The sequence below is a fragment of the Lynx canadensis genome, chromosome B2 (genome assembly GCF_007474595.2).
Source record: "Lynx canadensis isolate LIC74 chromosome B2, mLynCan4.pri.v2, whole genome shotgun sequence".
Lineage (NCBI taxonomy): Eukaryota > Metazoa > Chordata > Mammalia > Carnivora > Felidae > Lynx > Lynx canadensis.
Genome location: NC_044307.1, coordinates 91,935,907 through 91,948,880, shown reverse-complemented (window position 1 = coordinate 91,948,880; position 12,974 = coordinate 91,935,907). Strand labels below are relative to the sequence as shown.

General features: G+C 41.9%; 1 pseudogene; it reads left to right on the top strand.

Moving 5' to 3' along the window:
• Window positions 1-12,357: 12,357 nt before the first annotated feature.
• LOC115514970 lies at window positions 12,358-12,749 on the top strand (annotated as a pseudogene).
• The last annotated feature ends 225 nt before the right edge of the window (window positions 12,750-12,974 follow it).

The window sequence follows — 12,974 nt, the reverse complement described above, 5'->3', positions numbered from 1 at the left end:
ACTGCACTGCTGCACAGCTTCTGACGTGAAGCCAAGATTAAGTGAGAAAAATTGAGATAGCTGCTTGCCTCTTAAGGCTCCCTGCCAGTGAGCTTCCCAATATCTCTTATGCAACCGATCTCATCGCCCGCTTTGAGTTTCAAGAAAGAAGTTGGATTTATTTACATGGAGAAAGTGCTTTTATTTTCCATAAGAGTCTTTGCTAAGAGAGTGACTGGTGTATGCAAGCAGACTTCGTACAATCAACTGATGAATTTTAATAAATGACAAGCTAAATCAAAGTCACTTTGCCTAGGAGTTGTAAAAAAAAAAAAAAAGGAAGTGGTCTAAGCAGAAGAATTTACTGCAAATGTAACCTGTGTTTAGGTTGAAACAAGGTCTTGTTTATATTCTTAATTTTTTTTTTTTTTTTTTTTTTTTTTTTTTTGCCCAGGAGTGAATACAGATTGGAGTGCAATTGCAGAAGTTAAGATAGTCTTTAAAAACTTGAGTGGACATTCCTTGATTACTACTCAGGAATAAAAAACAGACTTCAAGTGGTCTTTTAGAAGGAAAAGTGTTGAATTAAAATGAAGGATTCCTATTTTCCCACCCATATTTTTAGCTCATCTAAAATAATTGTGCATATATACAAAGACAATGATATTTAAGTTGGTATAACTCTTAAGGCTTCAATAACCTACACTCAAATTTCTTCTCATTTTAGGTTTTTGAATATGTTTTTCTTTCAGAGGCAGAATATGGGATCACAGTTTGGGCAACATTGAGTATCAATTAGTCTAAAAATGCCTTATTGTCTAGTGTTCTACTTAGAGTCTTTAGGCAGTGACTGTCTTGGCTTTGAAATTTATTTTTTTTTAAGTACAGAAATACATATTCTTTTAACATGAAAATACATTTTACTGCTGAAATAGGTAATATGCTGTACTCCAGACATAGAAATAAAACTATCCAATCCTAATATTTTACATTAGCAAGTGAAACCCAGATGGTTAGTAATAAATATATTATTATATATTAATATTTTTAAGTGGTCAAGTAGCACAAAAGGCAAAGTGCTGGACCTGTATTTTAAAATAATTGTTTTTTCACAACCAACTAACAGGGTATAGGTTAAACCTTATGAAAAAATTATAAGATTATACCTTATTTGAAGAATATCTATTTTTTTAAGAAGGAGTGATATGAGTACTATTTCTTCCAGATAGCAAGAAAATGATGTAATGTTTTCATTCCATCACAGTGATTTTTTTCATTCTATTTTTTCTTAAGATATTATAAAATGCTGACTTGAAAATAGAGCTACATTTTGCAAAAGCATTAAGTGGGCACTGACTTTTCTTTAAAGATGGAGGCATAACTGCAGTGTCAAAAATAAGTATCATGAATGACTAGTTCTGCAGTGTAGCAGGCAATTCAATCAAATAATTTGACTATTTGAGCACTTTAAAAAGAACACCTTGTGCAAAAACCAAGGGTATCTAGCGACTCCTTCAGTCCATGTATAAAATATCTCTTGTAAGACATGTATACTCCAACACGTCTGTATTTGTTGTTTCATTTAGTTTCTATTCTATTTGTTCTCCCTCTTTTTTGATCCTAGCAGATACAATAATGACAGCCAGGGCAAAAATAAATATTCTTAGTTTTTTCATCTGTCAATATGATTGATATGCAATACCTGAAAATAACATGCTCTGTTGTGACTAATCAAAATACTGCAGTTTTGCGGTATAGCTAGTATGTAATGAAACCTGAGAAAACAAAATGTACCATAACTCTTTGTTCACGTATTCTGTTAATGTAATGGCATTTGACATTACAGTTGTAACTTTTCTACTTAAATCTAGCATTGTAAACTATTTAGCTTATGTGGGATTATTTATTGGATGTCTAGTTGGAAAAGCGAAAGATCAAGCTTCGAGATTCATGAAGTTCTTACCCAGTATATTAAACAGTAAAAAGTCCATCACAAATTTTTCTTACTATTAATTGGTCCCCAAAGAACCAATTTTGCACATATGCTAAATTAGGTTCATTTACATCCATCAACTAATCTGAAAGACTTCCACATCATAGAGAGCAACTCCACCTGTCTAACTGAACTTCTGCAAGATAGGAGACGACCTTTCTTCAGGACCACGGACAGCGCTCCAGGCATTGATTTATTCTGGAGTAGTACATTGAAAGTAGTGCACTGAATGGGTAATGTGCCATTTGAAGTGACAATGAGCATAATTCTACCACACAGAGTCTGGGAATTTGAATTATTGCATTGTTCACATTGTCAAGAGGATTATTTTGTCAACTGTGCTGTGTGTATATTTCAGTGTGACTTACTGGGATTGCCTGGCATACCCAGGATGTGCTAATAGTGATCCCTTTCCAGGGCATACTACTACAAAATCCATTTACATTAACTGTGAATCCCCTCATGAGCACTAAACTACTGTTCTTCATTTTTAAAAAATGCCTGAAATACCACTAAGAATTCAGAATACTGAATAACATCAATGCTATTGCTATCAATGTTCAGTGGCTAAAGACATTTCTAAAATGTACAATTAGTTATTGCTTTAGAATTCTCCACCTTCAGGTTTTCATCTGTTACAAGAGTAATCAGACTAATTATTGTTCTTTCTAATTAAACTTCACTCACTCCCAGGACAAAAACACAAACAACCCTTAAAAAAAAAAAACCCCTAAAACAAAAACAACAAAAATCCTAAAATTACCAACCCCCCCTGCTCCGAGTACTAGAAAAGAATGACCTGATGGTGTGGAAGATGCCTTACAGTAGGGCAATCTTGAAGTTATTACAAGTTTCTCCCCAATACTGATACTAGACATCATAGTTCTGAGACTATATGATTGATAAAGTTATTGTATAGTGTTCACTGACCAAACTGAACTCTTTTAAAAATCGTGTCAGTTTTGTAATTTGTTCCTTTTTCAAGGAACAAAAAACACTATTTGGTGGCAGGGAATCATATATTTAGTAACAGTGAGATTTACACACCTTATCCCATAGTTACATTTGCTTTTGTCTATTTTAACCATATGGCAACCTTTATTTCTAGAAGCCAAAGCTCTGTAGGTTCCAAGGTCAAAGCAGAGATGACAAACTGCAAGTACATACATATATGCACACACAGAGACCTGTATCTAAAAGTAAGCCTCAACACACACACACACACACACACACACACACACACACACACACAGAGAGAGAGAGAGAGAGAGAGAGAGAGAGAAGGTCCTGACATGAAGAGATATCAAGCCTATGATAAATTAATAAAGAACAAAATGCATATCATGTTCATGCAAAGCTTGTTCCAACAACAACAAAATGCCATTAGCTTCATCTTTCACTGTGTTTTTATATTTACTGACACTAATGACCTCTTATTCTTGGGCACTATTACTTGAGAAGCAATTTTAGTTCTCTATTCTCCCAGTGAAAATGAATCTTATTCTAGTTAGCTGCCACCTGCTGGGGCATGTACAAATGTGTAACAATCCTTACAGCCTAACGTTTAAGAAGACAATGCCTATACCTTTTGCAAGAGCCAGCAAATACATATCCCAGGACAACCTGAATTTCAAAGGTGTTGCAAAGGTTCTTCCATGCCATACCTATATTCAAATTGTTTCACACGGAATTCTTTCTAAAGATTCCACTTGACTTGTCACCAAAGTCCTGCTGTTACGTGACATTTGAGACACCTCATCTCACAGTAACACCTTACCTGTTCTTCCATGCATATGGCCTGTTGTATGGAAACTAAGCTAAAATAAACAGGCTGTTCATCCGTGGCATTAGAGGTGCCAGAGAATAAAGTCAGAGCTGATATCACTTAAAACCACACTGTTGCATACTTACACTTCACTCTTCCTAACTACAAATGCTATGGTATGCAATCCCTTGTGATTCTGAACACATATCAGCTGTTCCACCAACATTCTGCTGCATTGATAATTAATGACATTTAGAGTTTTAATTAATTTTTAGATGCCAAAAAGAAGTGTATCTTAATTAAGAAATTGAATTGGAATAGCTTTACATTTCCTGGAAGCTTTTTTTTTTCTTTTTTTAAGATTTTAGTCTGTGCAATCTTCAGTGAGTTTTAACAGAAGAAAACTAACAGGGAAGACTTCCAGGCACCACTTATTTTTCAATCACTTTCCTTCCGTGGGTTTCATATTGTTTGTTTGTTTGTTTGGTCGGTTGGTTGTTTAGTAAGTTCCTAAGGCCACTGAAAGCTGCGGTGATGGTTACAGTAATGGTTTCTATAAAAGTTAGGCAAATCAAAAATTGAAATATTATTACCTACCTTCCAGCAACTAAACTACAGGCTAGTTACGATTGGAATGAATCAATCATCTCGTGTAATAATTAATCCATAAGGGAATTTCTGATGACAGAATACTTACAGTATGAAGATGAAGAAGTGCTAGAAGGTAGTCTGTGTGTTACCAAAAGGACAGTAGTAGTAAGTTTTCTAATGTCCCCTATTCCCTTAATTGGAAATCATTAGCTAGGGGGTCTCAGGTCGTGGTGTTTAGTAAAGAACTCCTTGAAGGTAAAAATATCAGGGAATGAGAGTCATTAAAAGTTTTTGCCGTTTACGATCCACCCCGGTGACTCCCCTTACCCTAATGGGACGTCCTCCCGAGTTTTTGGGTGTTTGTTTGTTTGGTTTTTTTTTCAGGCGCTCCGGGTACTGGCACTGGTTAAAATGAATGTCTGTACTTGAGCACAGAACTAAGGAGCAGGGTTAATGGAAAAATGGGCGGATGGAATGAAGGCTTGGGAGTTCGTCAGACCCGCAGGCAGACACACGGGTTCTTGCCATCTGTCTCTCTTCGCCTCGCGTGAGTCCCGGTAGCTGAGGCCACTTCCTGACACGTCCACTTATTAAATTATTTTATGTGGAGAACGCGAGCGCCCGCAGCCAACCGAGCCAGTTGCATCCTTGACGGGAATTGGCTGAGGCGAGCGGGACAAAGCCACTCGCAGCGAATCGGTCCAGCGGGTACCGTGAGCGCACCGGGCTCCGCCGCGCGGCTGTTCGCCTTCTTCCTCTCCAGGCGTTAAAAGCCCCTCGCCCACCCTCGGTCCCTCCTGTGGGAACGTACACCTCGGGAGGCAGCCCCGAGCGGAGCCCACCGGGGGGAGTCCTTACCTCTCGCTGCGGGTGAGGTAGGCAGGGAGGGGGAGGGGTGGTCCTCGGGGAGGAGCAGCCAGAGGAGGTCGGGCGGGAAGTCTGCTGCTCCCGGACAGAGGAGCGCAGCCGCGGGCGCCGAGCGCGAGTGACGGCGGCGGCGGAGACGAAGACCGTGGAGCAGCGGCGGCGGCGGCGGCGGGAGCGGCGGAGACAGACACGCCTCCTGGCGGGGGTTCCTCGCCTCTTGCTTTAAAGGCGCCGCACTCCTTTCCCTGCGGCCCCTGCACACTCTCGGCGGCTACGGCCACCAGGGCGCAGCGCTCCCCCCTGGACCTCGGGAGCGAAAGTGCGAGAATTCTGGGCGCCACCAGGCTCGGACGTTATAAGTCCGCTGGCCGAGACTTCATCTCCTGCGCACACCCCCGCCTGCTCTGGGATGGGGGGGACCGGGACTGAGATGTTCGGTCAGGGAGTGATGAAACCCCCAAGGAATTTGCCTGGCCCCGGGTTGTGACAACACGTGTAAGGAGCCCGAGTACGTTCGGTTCTGGGTGGTGGCTTTTATACCTCTTCGAAACCATAGCAACGAAACTTATTTGCTGCCAGGATTTGAGGAGCAGCCCGTAGTCTCCAAAGTGGCCCTTTTAGTCCAACTACTGCCATTTCCCTTTGAGGTTTGCGGTAAAGATTTTGTTTGACCTGCTCCTTACTCCCACTTGCACCTCCTGTGCACACGCTACCAATGCTCTCTCGTCGCGCTGCCCGTACCCCTTTAGATGCCTGGAATCCGCGCACCTCTCCTCGCCTCCGTTGCTGAAAGTAGAAAGAGACTCCCCCCGGGCGTCGGCGAGAAGTCTCTGTGTCTGTCTGAAGGCTTAATGGCAGACGTCTTCTTGGCCCCCGTGCCCGCCCCCGGCCTCCGAGGTCCTTGAACTATCAACCCAAGCAAATCGCAGAAAGAAGTTGGATTTTAGATCTGGTGGGAGCCGAACCTGAGGTCTCAGGCTCTACGGTTGTAGAAAAGGAGCCTGGGGAGAAGTCCCGGCTAGGCAGCCGCCAGTCCAAATTCCCTGGGGGACTTTTTATCGGGCCCGAGGTGGGGAGGGGCATCTAAGACCTACAGTCTTCGCGAGGCTCGGCTTCAGGGAGGAGCCTCCGGCCACGAGCACTACAGGCTTCCCCTGCTTCTCAGCAAAAACGATTAGCTTCTGCAAACAATCTCTGATTTCTGCTCCTCTGGGTCGGATAAGTCAACATCTATTCAATACCAATGCTATTTTATCCTCGGTCCTACAATATTAACTAGAGCAGCGACTTAGCAAGTTGCCCCCAGAGGAAGTTGGCGAGCAGCAATTCGCGAGGTTTAACTGAGGCTGAGCCGAACAGGCCATGTGCTGAGCCCGGAGACAATTTTCAAACGGGTTGTATGAGGAGGGGCCAGGTGAGATCCCTTGGGTCTGCGGGATCCTTCAGCAGTCCTGATCCCCAGCGGCACTCAGATCTATAATTTCGAAGGCCCACAAGTAGAGAGGCTCTGCGTACCCAGGGACTAATTATCTTGACTGGAGACGAGCGAGCGTTTGTCCTTAGGTTGCTTCCTTCCCTGCAGCCCTGCCCTCTCCCCCTCTTCCCCCTCCCCCCCCCCCCCCCCCCCCCCATAAAATTAAGCCCTTGTCGGAGCCTGGCTCAGCTTCGCCACCCTCCACGCCCTGGGGCTAGCGCCTGATTCAGCCTAGTCCTGCAACACACAGAAATAGTCCTGCCCAACCCTACCTGGCTCTTGCTCAAAACCAGCAGTCTCTAGCTTCTTGGACACCACCTCGGAGTCTCCTTACCTCCTACATGCCTACTGTGCCCGCCCTGGTTGGGGAGACTCAGGACTTACAGAGGTTAAGGAGAGATTAGTTACTGGCAATGGAGAGTCTGTTAGTCATTTAAAGATCCAGGGGGTGGCAGGGAGGCTCCCGTAATTAAGTCAACAGCAGCCTTGTTATACGGAGTAAATAAATAGTCAATGACTCCATTGTGCCTCGTGGAGCGGGCAGCACAGACGCGTGACTGGCTCTGGGCGCCTGGGCTCCAGCTGCTGTGACCTGCAGCCTAATGGGCCCTCGAGGCAGAACCCAGTTTGGGCCAGGCCCGGAAAAAAATACCCTATTCAGTCCCATTCCCCCACCGGAGGAATGGTGACAACTTGTCTACTGGCCAAAGACACTGTCCTTGTCATCATACAATTCAGCCTTGCCACTTCCAGGAGGGAGGAGCAAAAAGCTGCACACAGAATAGATTCCAGTGCAAATCCCTGGGTGAAGGCAACCTGCTCTGTTTTGTTGTAGCTCTGAGAGAGTAGAACAGGGAGTGTGTCTCATCTGACTTTAAGTGTTCAGCATAGGGTTTGGCATACAGTGAGTGCCGCATGAAAAAATGAGATCACTGGATCAACCTTACACATACCACACTGTTGTCCCCCTACCACCTTTTATCTGGGAAAGGGGAAGCTCCAAACAACTTTCTCTAAGTGCTCTGTGTATTCTTAGAACCTAGTAATAAATCTCTTTTCCAGAGCAACCAGGACACATTTATAAAGGAAGAAGTAACAGACACTAGCAAGGGCTTGGAGGGGCAGGGGGAGAGCTAGGAGAATGAAACAAATCAAAATTATGCATGTTGTGACAAATTCATTTCCTCAATAACAAAATGGTATCTGAATTCTAATGAGAAAAGTAGAACAACAAGGGAGCATTAGACTACACACACCCATTTAACCCTTCAAGGTAAAATTCTTCCACACCATAAAGAGATATGTTCCAGAATTTATTTCAGGGTTTATGAGGTCATACTTTAAGGGAGCAAGGATCCCAAGTTTCTTTAGGGTCAGTGGTAAAGCTTTTTCTTCTCGATTCCCAGTCATCCTTAAGAATTAATCTTCTGTCTCTGAGGAGGTCTGAGTTCCTTAGCTAGAGTCTTATGCAGGAACCACCTCTCTATCTTCCCTTTCTTAGCTCTCAAAGTACTCTTAGAACATTAGCAGGTCTACAATTCTGACTCCTGAGGACCCAGAACAGACCAATCTGAATTGCCAACCTGGCTGCAGGTTTTGTTTGCTTGTATGTTTTGGTCTTCCTTGTTTATCTTGTTTTTAGTTTAGTTTTTTTTTTTTTTTAATGTTTATTTTAGAGAGAGAGAGAGCAGGGGAGGGGCAGAGAGAGGGGGAGACACACTGAACTCACAAACCAGGAGACCATGACCTGAGCTGAAGTCAGACACTTAACCTACTGAGCCACCCAGGCACCCTTCCGTCTGCCTTGTTTGTACTGAATTAGAACCGGGAAGTATTACTTTGGATCATTTAGTCCGAAGCCTTCATTTTACAAGACACACAAGACAAGGTGAGAGAAGAGGAGTGACTTGCTTGCTCAGGATGTGGCAGAACAGACGCTGTCTTCTAGCTGCGTAGGGCAGCATCAGGCTGTCTCCTGTCATCCACTTTCAAAACTTAGAATCATATGAAGTTAAGACTAAAAGAGACTTCAAGAACCTCTACTCTAGTTCAGGGTCACAGAACTTTCTCTCATCTGGAAAAATAAATGTGTATATGTTTACTTGGCCTTGAAAATTTTCATACAATAATAGAAGATACACATATCCCCTGAAAGCTCATTGTGGTCTAATCTTCTCCCTACATCCCAGGCTAAAAGCCTCCAATCTAGTCCAACAACATCATTTTACAGCTGATGAAATTCATCTAAACAGCAACAACAGCAACAACAAAAACCTTAGAGTTGGAGTGAGTTAAGGACAATTCCTGGACACTAGGCATCCTGAGTCCCACCTGTCCCCATTCCCTCAAGTCTTCTTAGCTGTAATTGGACATACATTACACTGAGGTATTAGTAACTCATAATGACTTAATGGATTTTTATCTCAGAATAATTAATATCTGACCTTGAAGGATGGGATTATTCCTTTCTGAAACCTCTCAATATATTTACTGAGTACATACTATCTGTCAGGCACTGCTCTAGTGCTAGCAAAACGGCAGTAAATAAACAAAACCCCTGCCTTCACTGAAGGCAGTTTAATGGCAGGAAGATAGACAACAAACAAATACACAAGCAAATATATAACATGTCAGATAGGAGTGTTAAAGAGAAAAAGCAAAGTGAGCAGAATAGGACATGTTGGGGAGACAGAGATGAGGGAAGGTGTTATGTTACATAGGGTGGTCAGGGAATGTCTCCCTGATTAGTTGACATTTGAGTAGAATTCTGGAGGAAGTAATAGAGAGATCCATGTACCTAGTTGGAAGAAGAGGAAATATCAAGTGTCAAGGTCCTATGGTTGGAACAAATGTAAAACCCCTAAGGAAGATCAATGAAGCCAATTCCCAGAGATGAGATGGGAGATTGATAGAAAATCCAGTAAGAGAGGAACAGAGGATCAGGTCTTAGAGGATTTTGGATTTTTCTCTAAAAACAACACAGAAGCCTTGGGAGGGGTTTGACCAGAGGAGATGTATTATCTGACATAAATGTAAAAGGATATCTTTGGCTGTTCTATTAAGATTGGCTAGACTTAAAAAGGGCAGAATTTAGGCAGGACAACTAGTTATGAGGCTACTGAAACAATCCAGAGAAGAGCCAGCTATGGATAGTAATAGGGCAGTAGCATGAGGATGGTTAAAAAAAAAAAAAAAAAAAAAAAGATTACTGATATATTTTTAAGTAAAGCTGAGAGAATTTGGTGATATATAAAATGAGGAATGACTCTAAGATTTGGGGCCTGAGTAACTGCAGAATGGAGACACTATTTATTGAGATGAGAAACACTATAACAGAAGAAGTTTGGAGGATATAGGATGAATTAATGAAGGAGAATTTGGACATGGTGGATTTCCGACATGCATTAGACATCTAGATAGGCCAAATGGGCAGTTGTATACAATAAATATGGAGTTCAGAGGAGAGGTATACATTGGGACTCATCAGGTCATAGAGTTATGAGACAAAAGAGATCATCTAGGGGATAAATATAGACAGAGAAACGAAGAGTTTTCAAGATTGAGCACTGAGACATTCCACAGTATAGGCATTGAGGAGATGACAAAGAAACAGCAAAGGAGACAGAGAAGTAGCAGACACTGAGCTAGAGGAGAACCAAGATTTTTCCCAGAAGTCGAGTGAATAAAGTAATCTCCTGAGTGAGTGACTGCTCAGCTATGCTAAATGCTGCTGATAGATGAGATGAGTGAGCAGTAAGAATTTGCCACTTGACTGAATGGCCACTAGTGGAAGCTACTAGTGAGCTTGATGAGAGTGTGCTTGGACTAGTGGTAGAGATTAAAGCATGCTTGAAATAAGTTCAGGAGAGAATAGGAGGAAAGGAATTGAAGATGGAGAATAAAACCGTTTTTCCCCCAAGGAATTTTGTTTGTAAGTAGAGAAGAGGAACAGGGCAGTATCTAAAGGACAAGGTGGAGCTAAGGGATTCTATTTTTTTTTTAATTTTAATTTTTTTAAATTTACATCCAAATTTTCAGGAGTAGATTTCCTTAGTGCCCCTTACCCATTTAGCCCATCCCCCCTCCCACAACCCCTCCCATAACCCTCAGTTTGTTCTCCATATTTATGAGTCTCTTCTGTTTTGTCCCCCTCCCTGTTTTTATATTATTTTTGTTTCCCTTCCCTTATGTTCATCTGTTTTGTCTCTTATTTTTAAACAAGAAGATGGTAGGTATAGAAGGTTAGTATTATGATGGGAGTAAATCAACTGCTGTTGGAGAAGAGATGAATGGTTGCCCTTAACTAGTCATGAGAGGATGCAATCAAGTAGACAAACACAGGGGTTAGCCTTGAATAGAGGGGTCCATTAATTCAAGTAATAGGAGGAATTGGTAATAGGTAAATTGGTGGTGTAAGTGGTGTTGAGGGCCTACTTTTCCTATGTGTATGTAAGCTCCAAAGCCCCAGACTGGGCTGCCTTGCTCCATAGATACCTTCCTTACTATTCTCTGGCTCCTACCATCCTAAGCCTCAGAATGGTGCCTGTTTGCCCTTCCAGTAGCTTACATACTGAATTTTTCAGGAAGGCAAGGGAAAGGAAGGGGAAAATAGGAAGTGGAGAGGATGTGAGGTCCTCTTGTTATTCTTTGCATTTTCTTTATGAAATAATAATAAAAAACATAAGCTGAGGGTCTTGGAAGGGAGAGAACATATTAGATGTTTAGGGAGAATAGAGAAAGTGTGAATTTTTTTCAAGTTTTTTTTAAATTTATTTTCAGAGAGAGAGATAGAGAGAGAGAGAGAGAGTAAAGTGAGGGAAGACCAGAGAGAGGAGAAATAGAGCATCCCAAGTGGGCTATGCCCTGACAGCACAGAGCCCAATGTGGTGTTCGAATACACAAACCTTGAGATCATGACCTGAGCCGAAACCAAGAGTCAGATGTTTAACAGACGGAGCCACCCAGGCACCACAAGAAAGTGTGAGATTTTTATTTAGAAGAATGGAAGAGTGAAATGACAATGAAATCTAGTTGGATGCTTGGCCTACACCAGAGCCACTTGAAATTAATGATCAAGAATCTAACTAGTGAGCATGATCATGTACTCTTCCTTTTTTTTTTTAAGTTTTATTTTTATTTAAGTAATCTCTACACCCAATATGGGGCTCAAACTCATCACCCTGAGAGCAAGAGTCACATGCTTTTCTGACTTAGCCACCTGGGCACCCCTCATGTACATTTCTTTAGCCATCTTTAGTGTACAAGAGCAGGTTTGGAGTAGGTAAAGAGTTGCATTCAAGAAGGGTTAAGGTTTTGCCAGGCTAGTGTGATGAAGAGATAGGGAAATGATGGAGTTAAATGTGTATGCAAGGTTGTTCTTATGTTGATAAACCATGAAAAGCAAGAATAAAGTGAGGATACAAAGAAGCAAGAAGGGATCAAAAAAAGCTGATAGAATTAGTGGGGTCACTCTTTGGTACAAGTTTTGATGTAGGTGGGGTAATGAAAAGAGTGAATGAGTTGAAAGGTAGCATGTGAGGGTTTAAGAGTTAGTGATACTTGAATTTAAAATTATAGAGAAGATGTAGCTTTGGACAATGATAAAGCCTATGACCTCATTGTTAAAGATAGCCACTAGCCACATGTGTCTGTTTAAATTTAAATTTTAATTAATTAAAATTAGCTGTCATGGTGGGTTTGCTGAAGAAGACCACTGGCCTTGTGTGATTGGCTATATGTGAGAGTCCACACGAGAGGCTTAGAATATTGTACACAAAGATTCTTGATGATCTTGAGCAAATTCCTAAAAATGCAGCATATAGAAAGTATACAGTATAGATTACAAATAAAAAGCTTGGGTATGGTTAAAGCAGAACCGGATGTTAAGAAATTTTAAAAGACTAACTTCAGGGTGGCCAACTAGAAGAGGTGATTCCTCTGGCTGAAAATGAACTAAATCAGGCAAGAAAATGATACAGTGGAAATCATGGAAGCCTTTAACAGAAGAGCCTCTCGCCATCCAATGGAAATGGCCAATATCACTATTAAATGAAGAGTGTGTTGATGCGAAACTGATTTAATTAAATGTTCTGTCATATGAAAAAAACTAAAATCCAGTTTCTCAGTCACATCAGTCACTTTTCTAATGGTCAATAACTACATGTGTCTGATGGCTACCATATTGGGCAGTGCAGATACAGAATATTTCTGCCGTTACGAGAAGTTTTGGTAGAACAATGCTGGAGGAAGTCTGGGAGTAAGTGATGGAGGTAGGTAGAGGACAAGATGGTTAGAGGAGTGAAGGT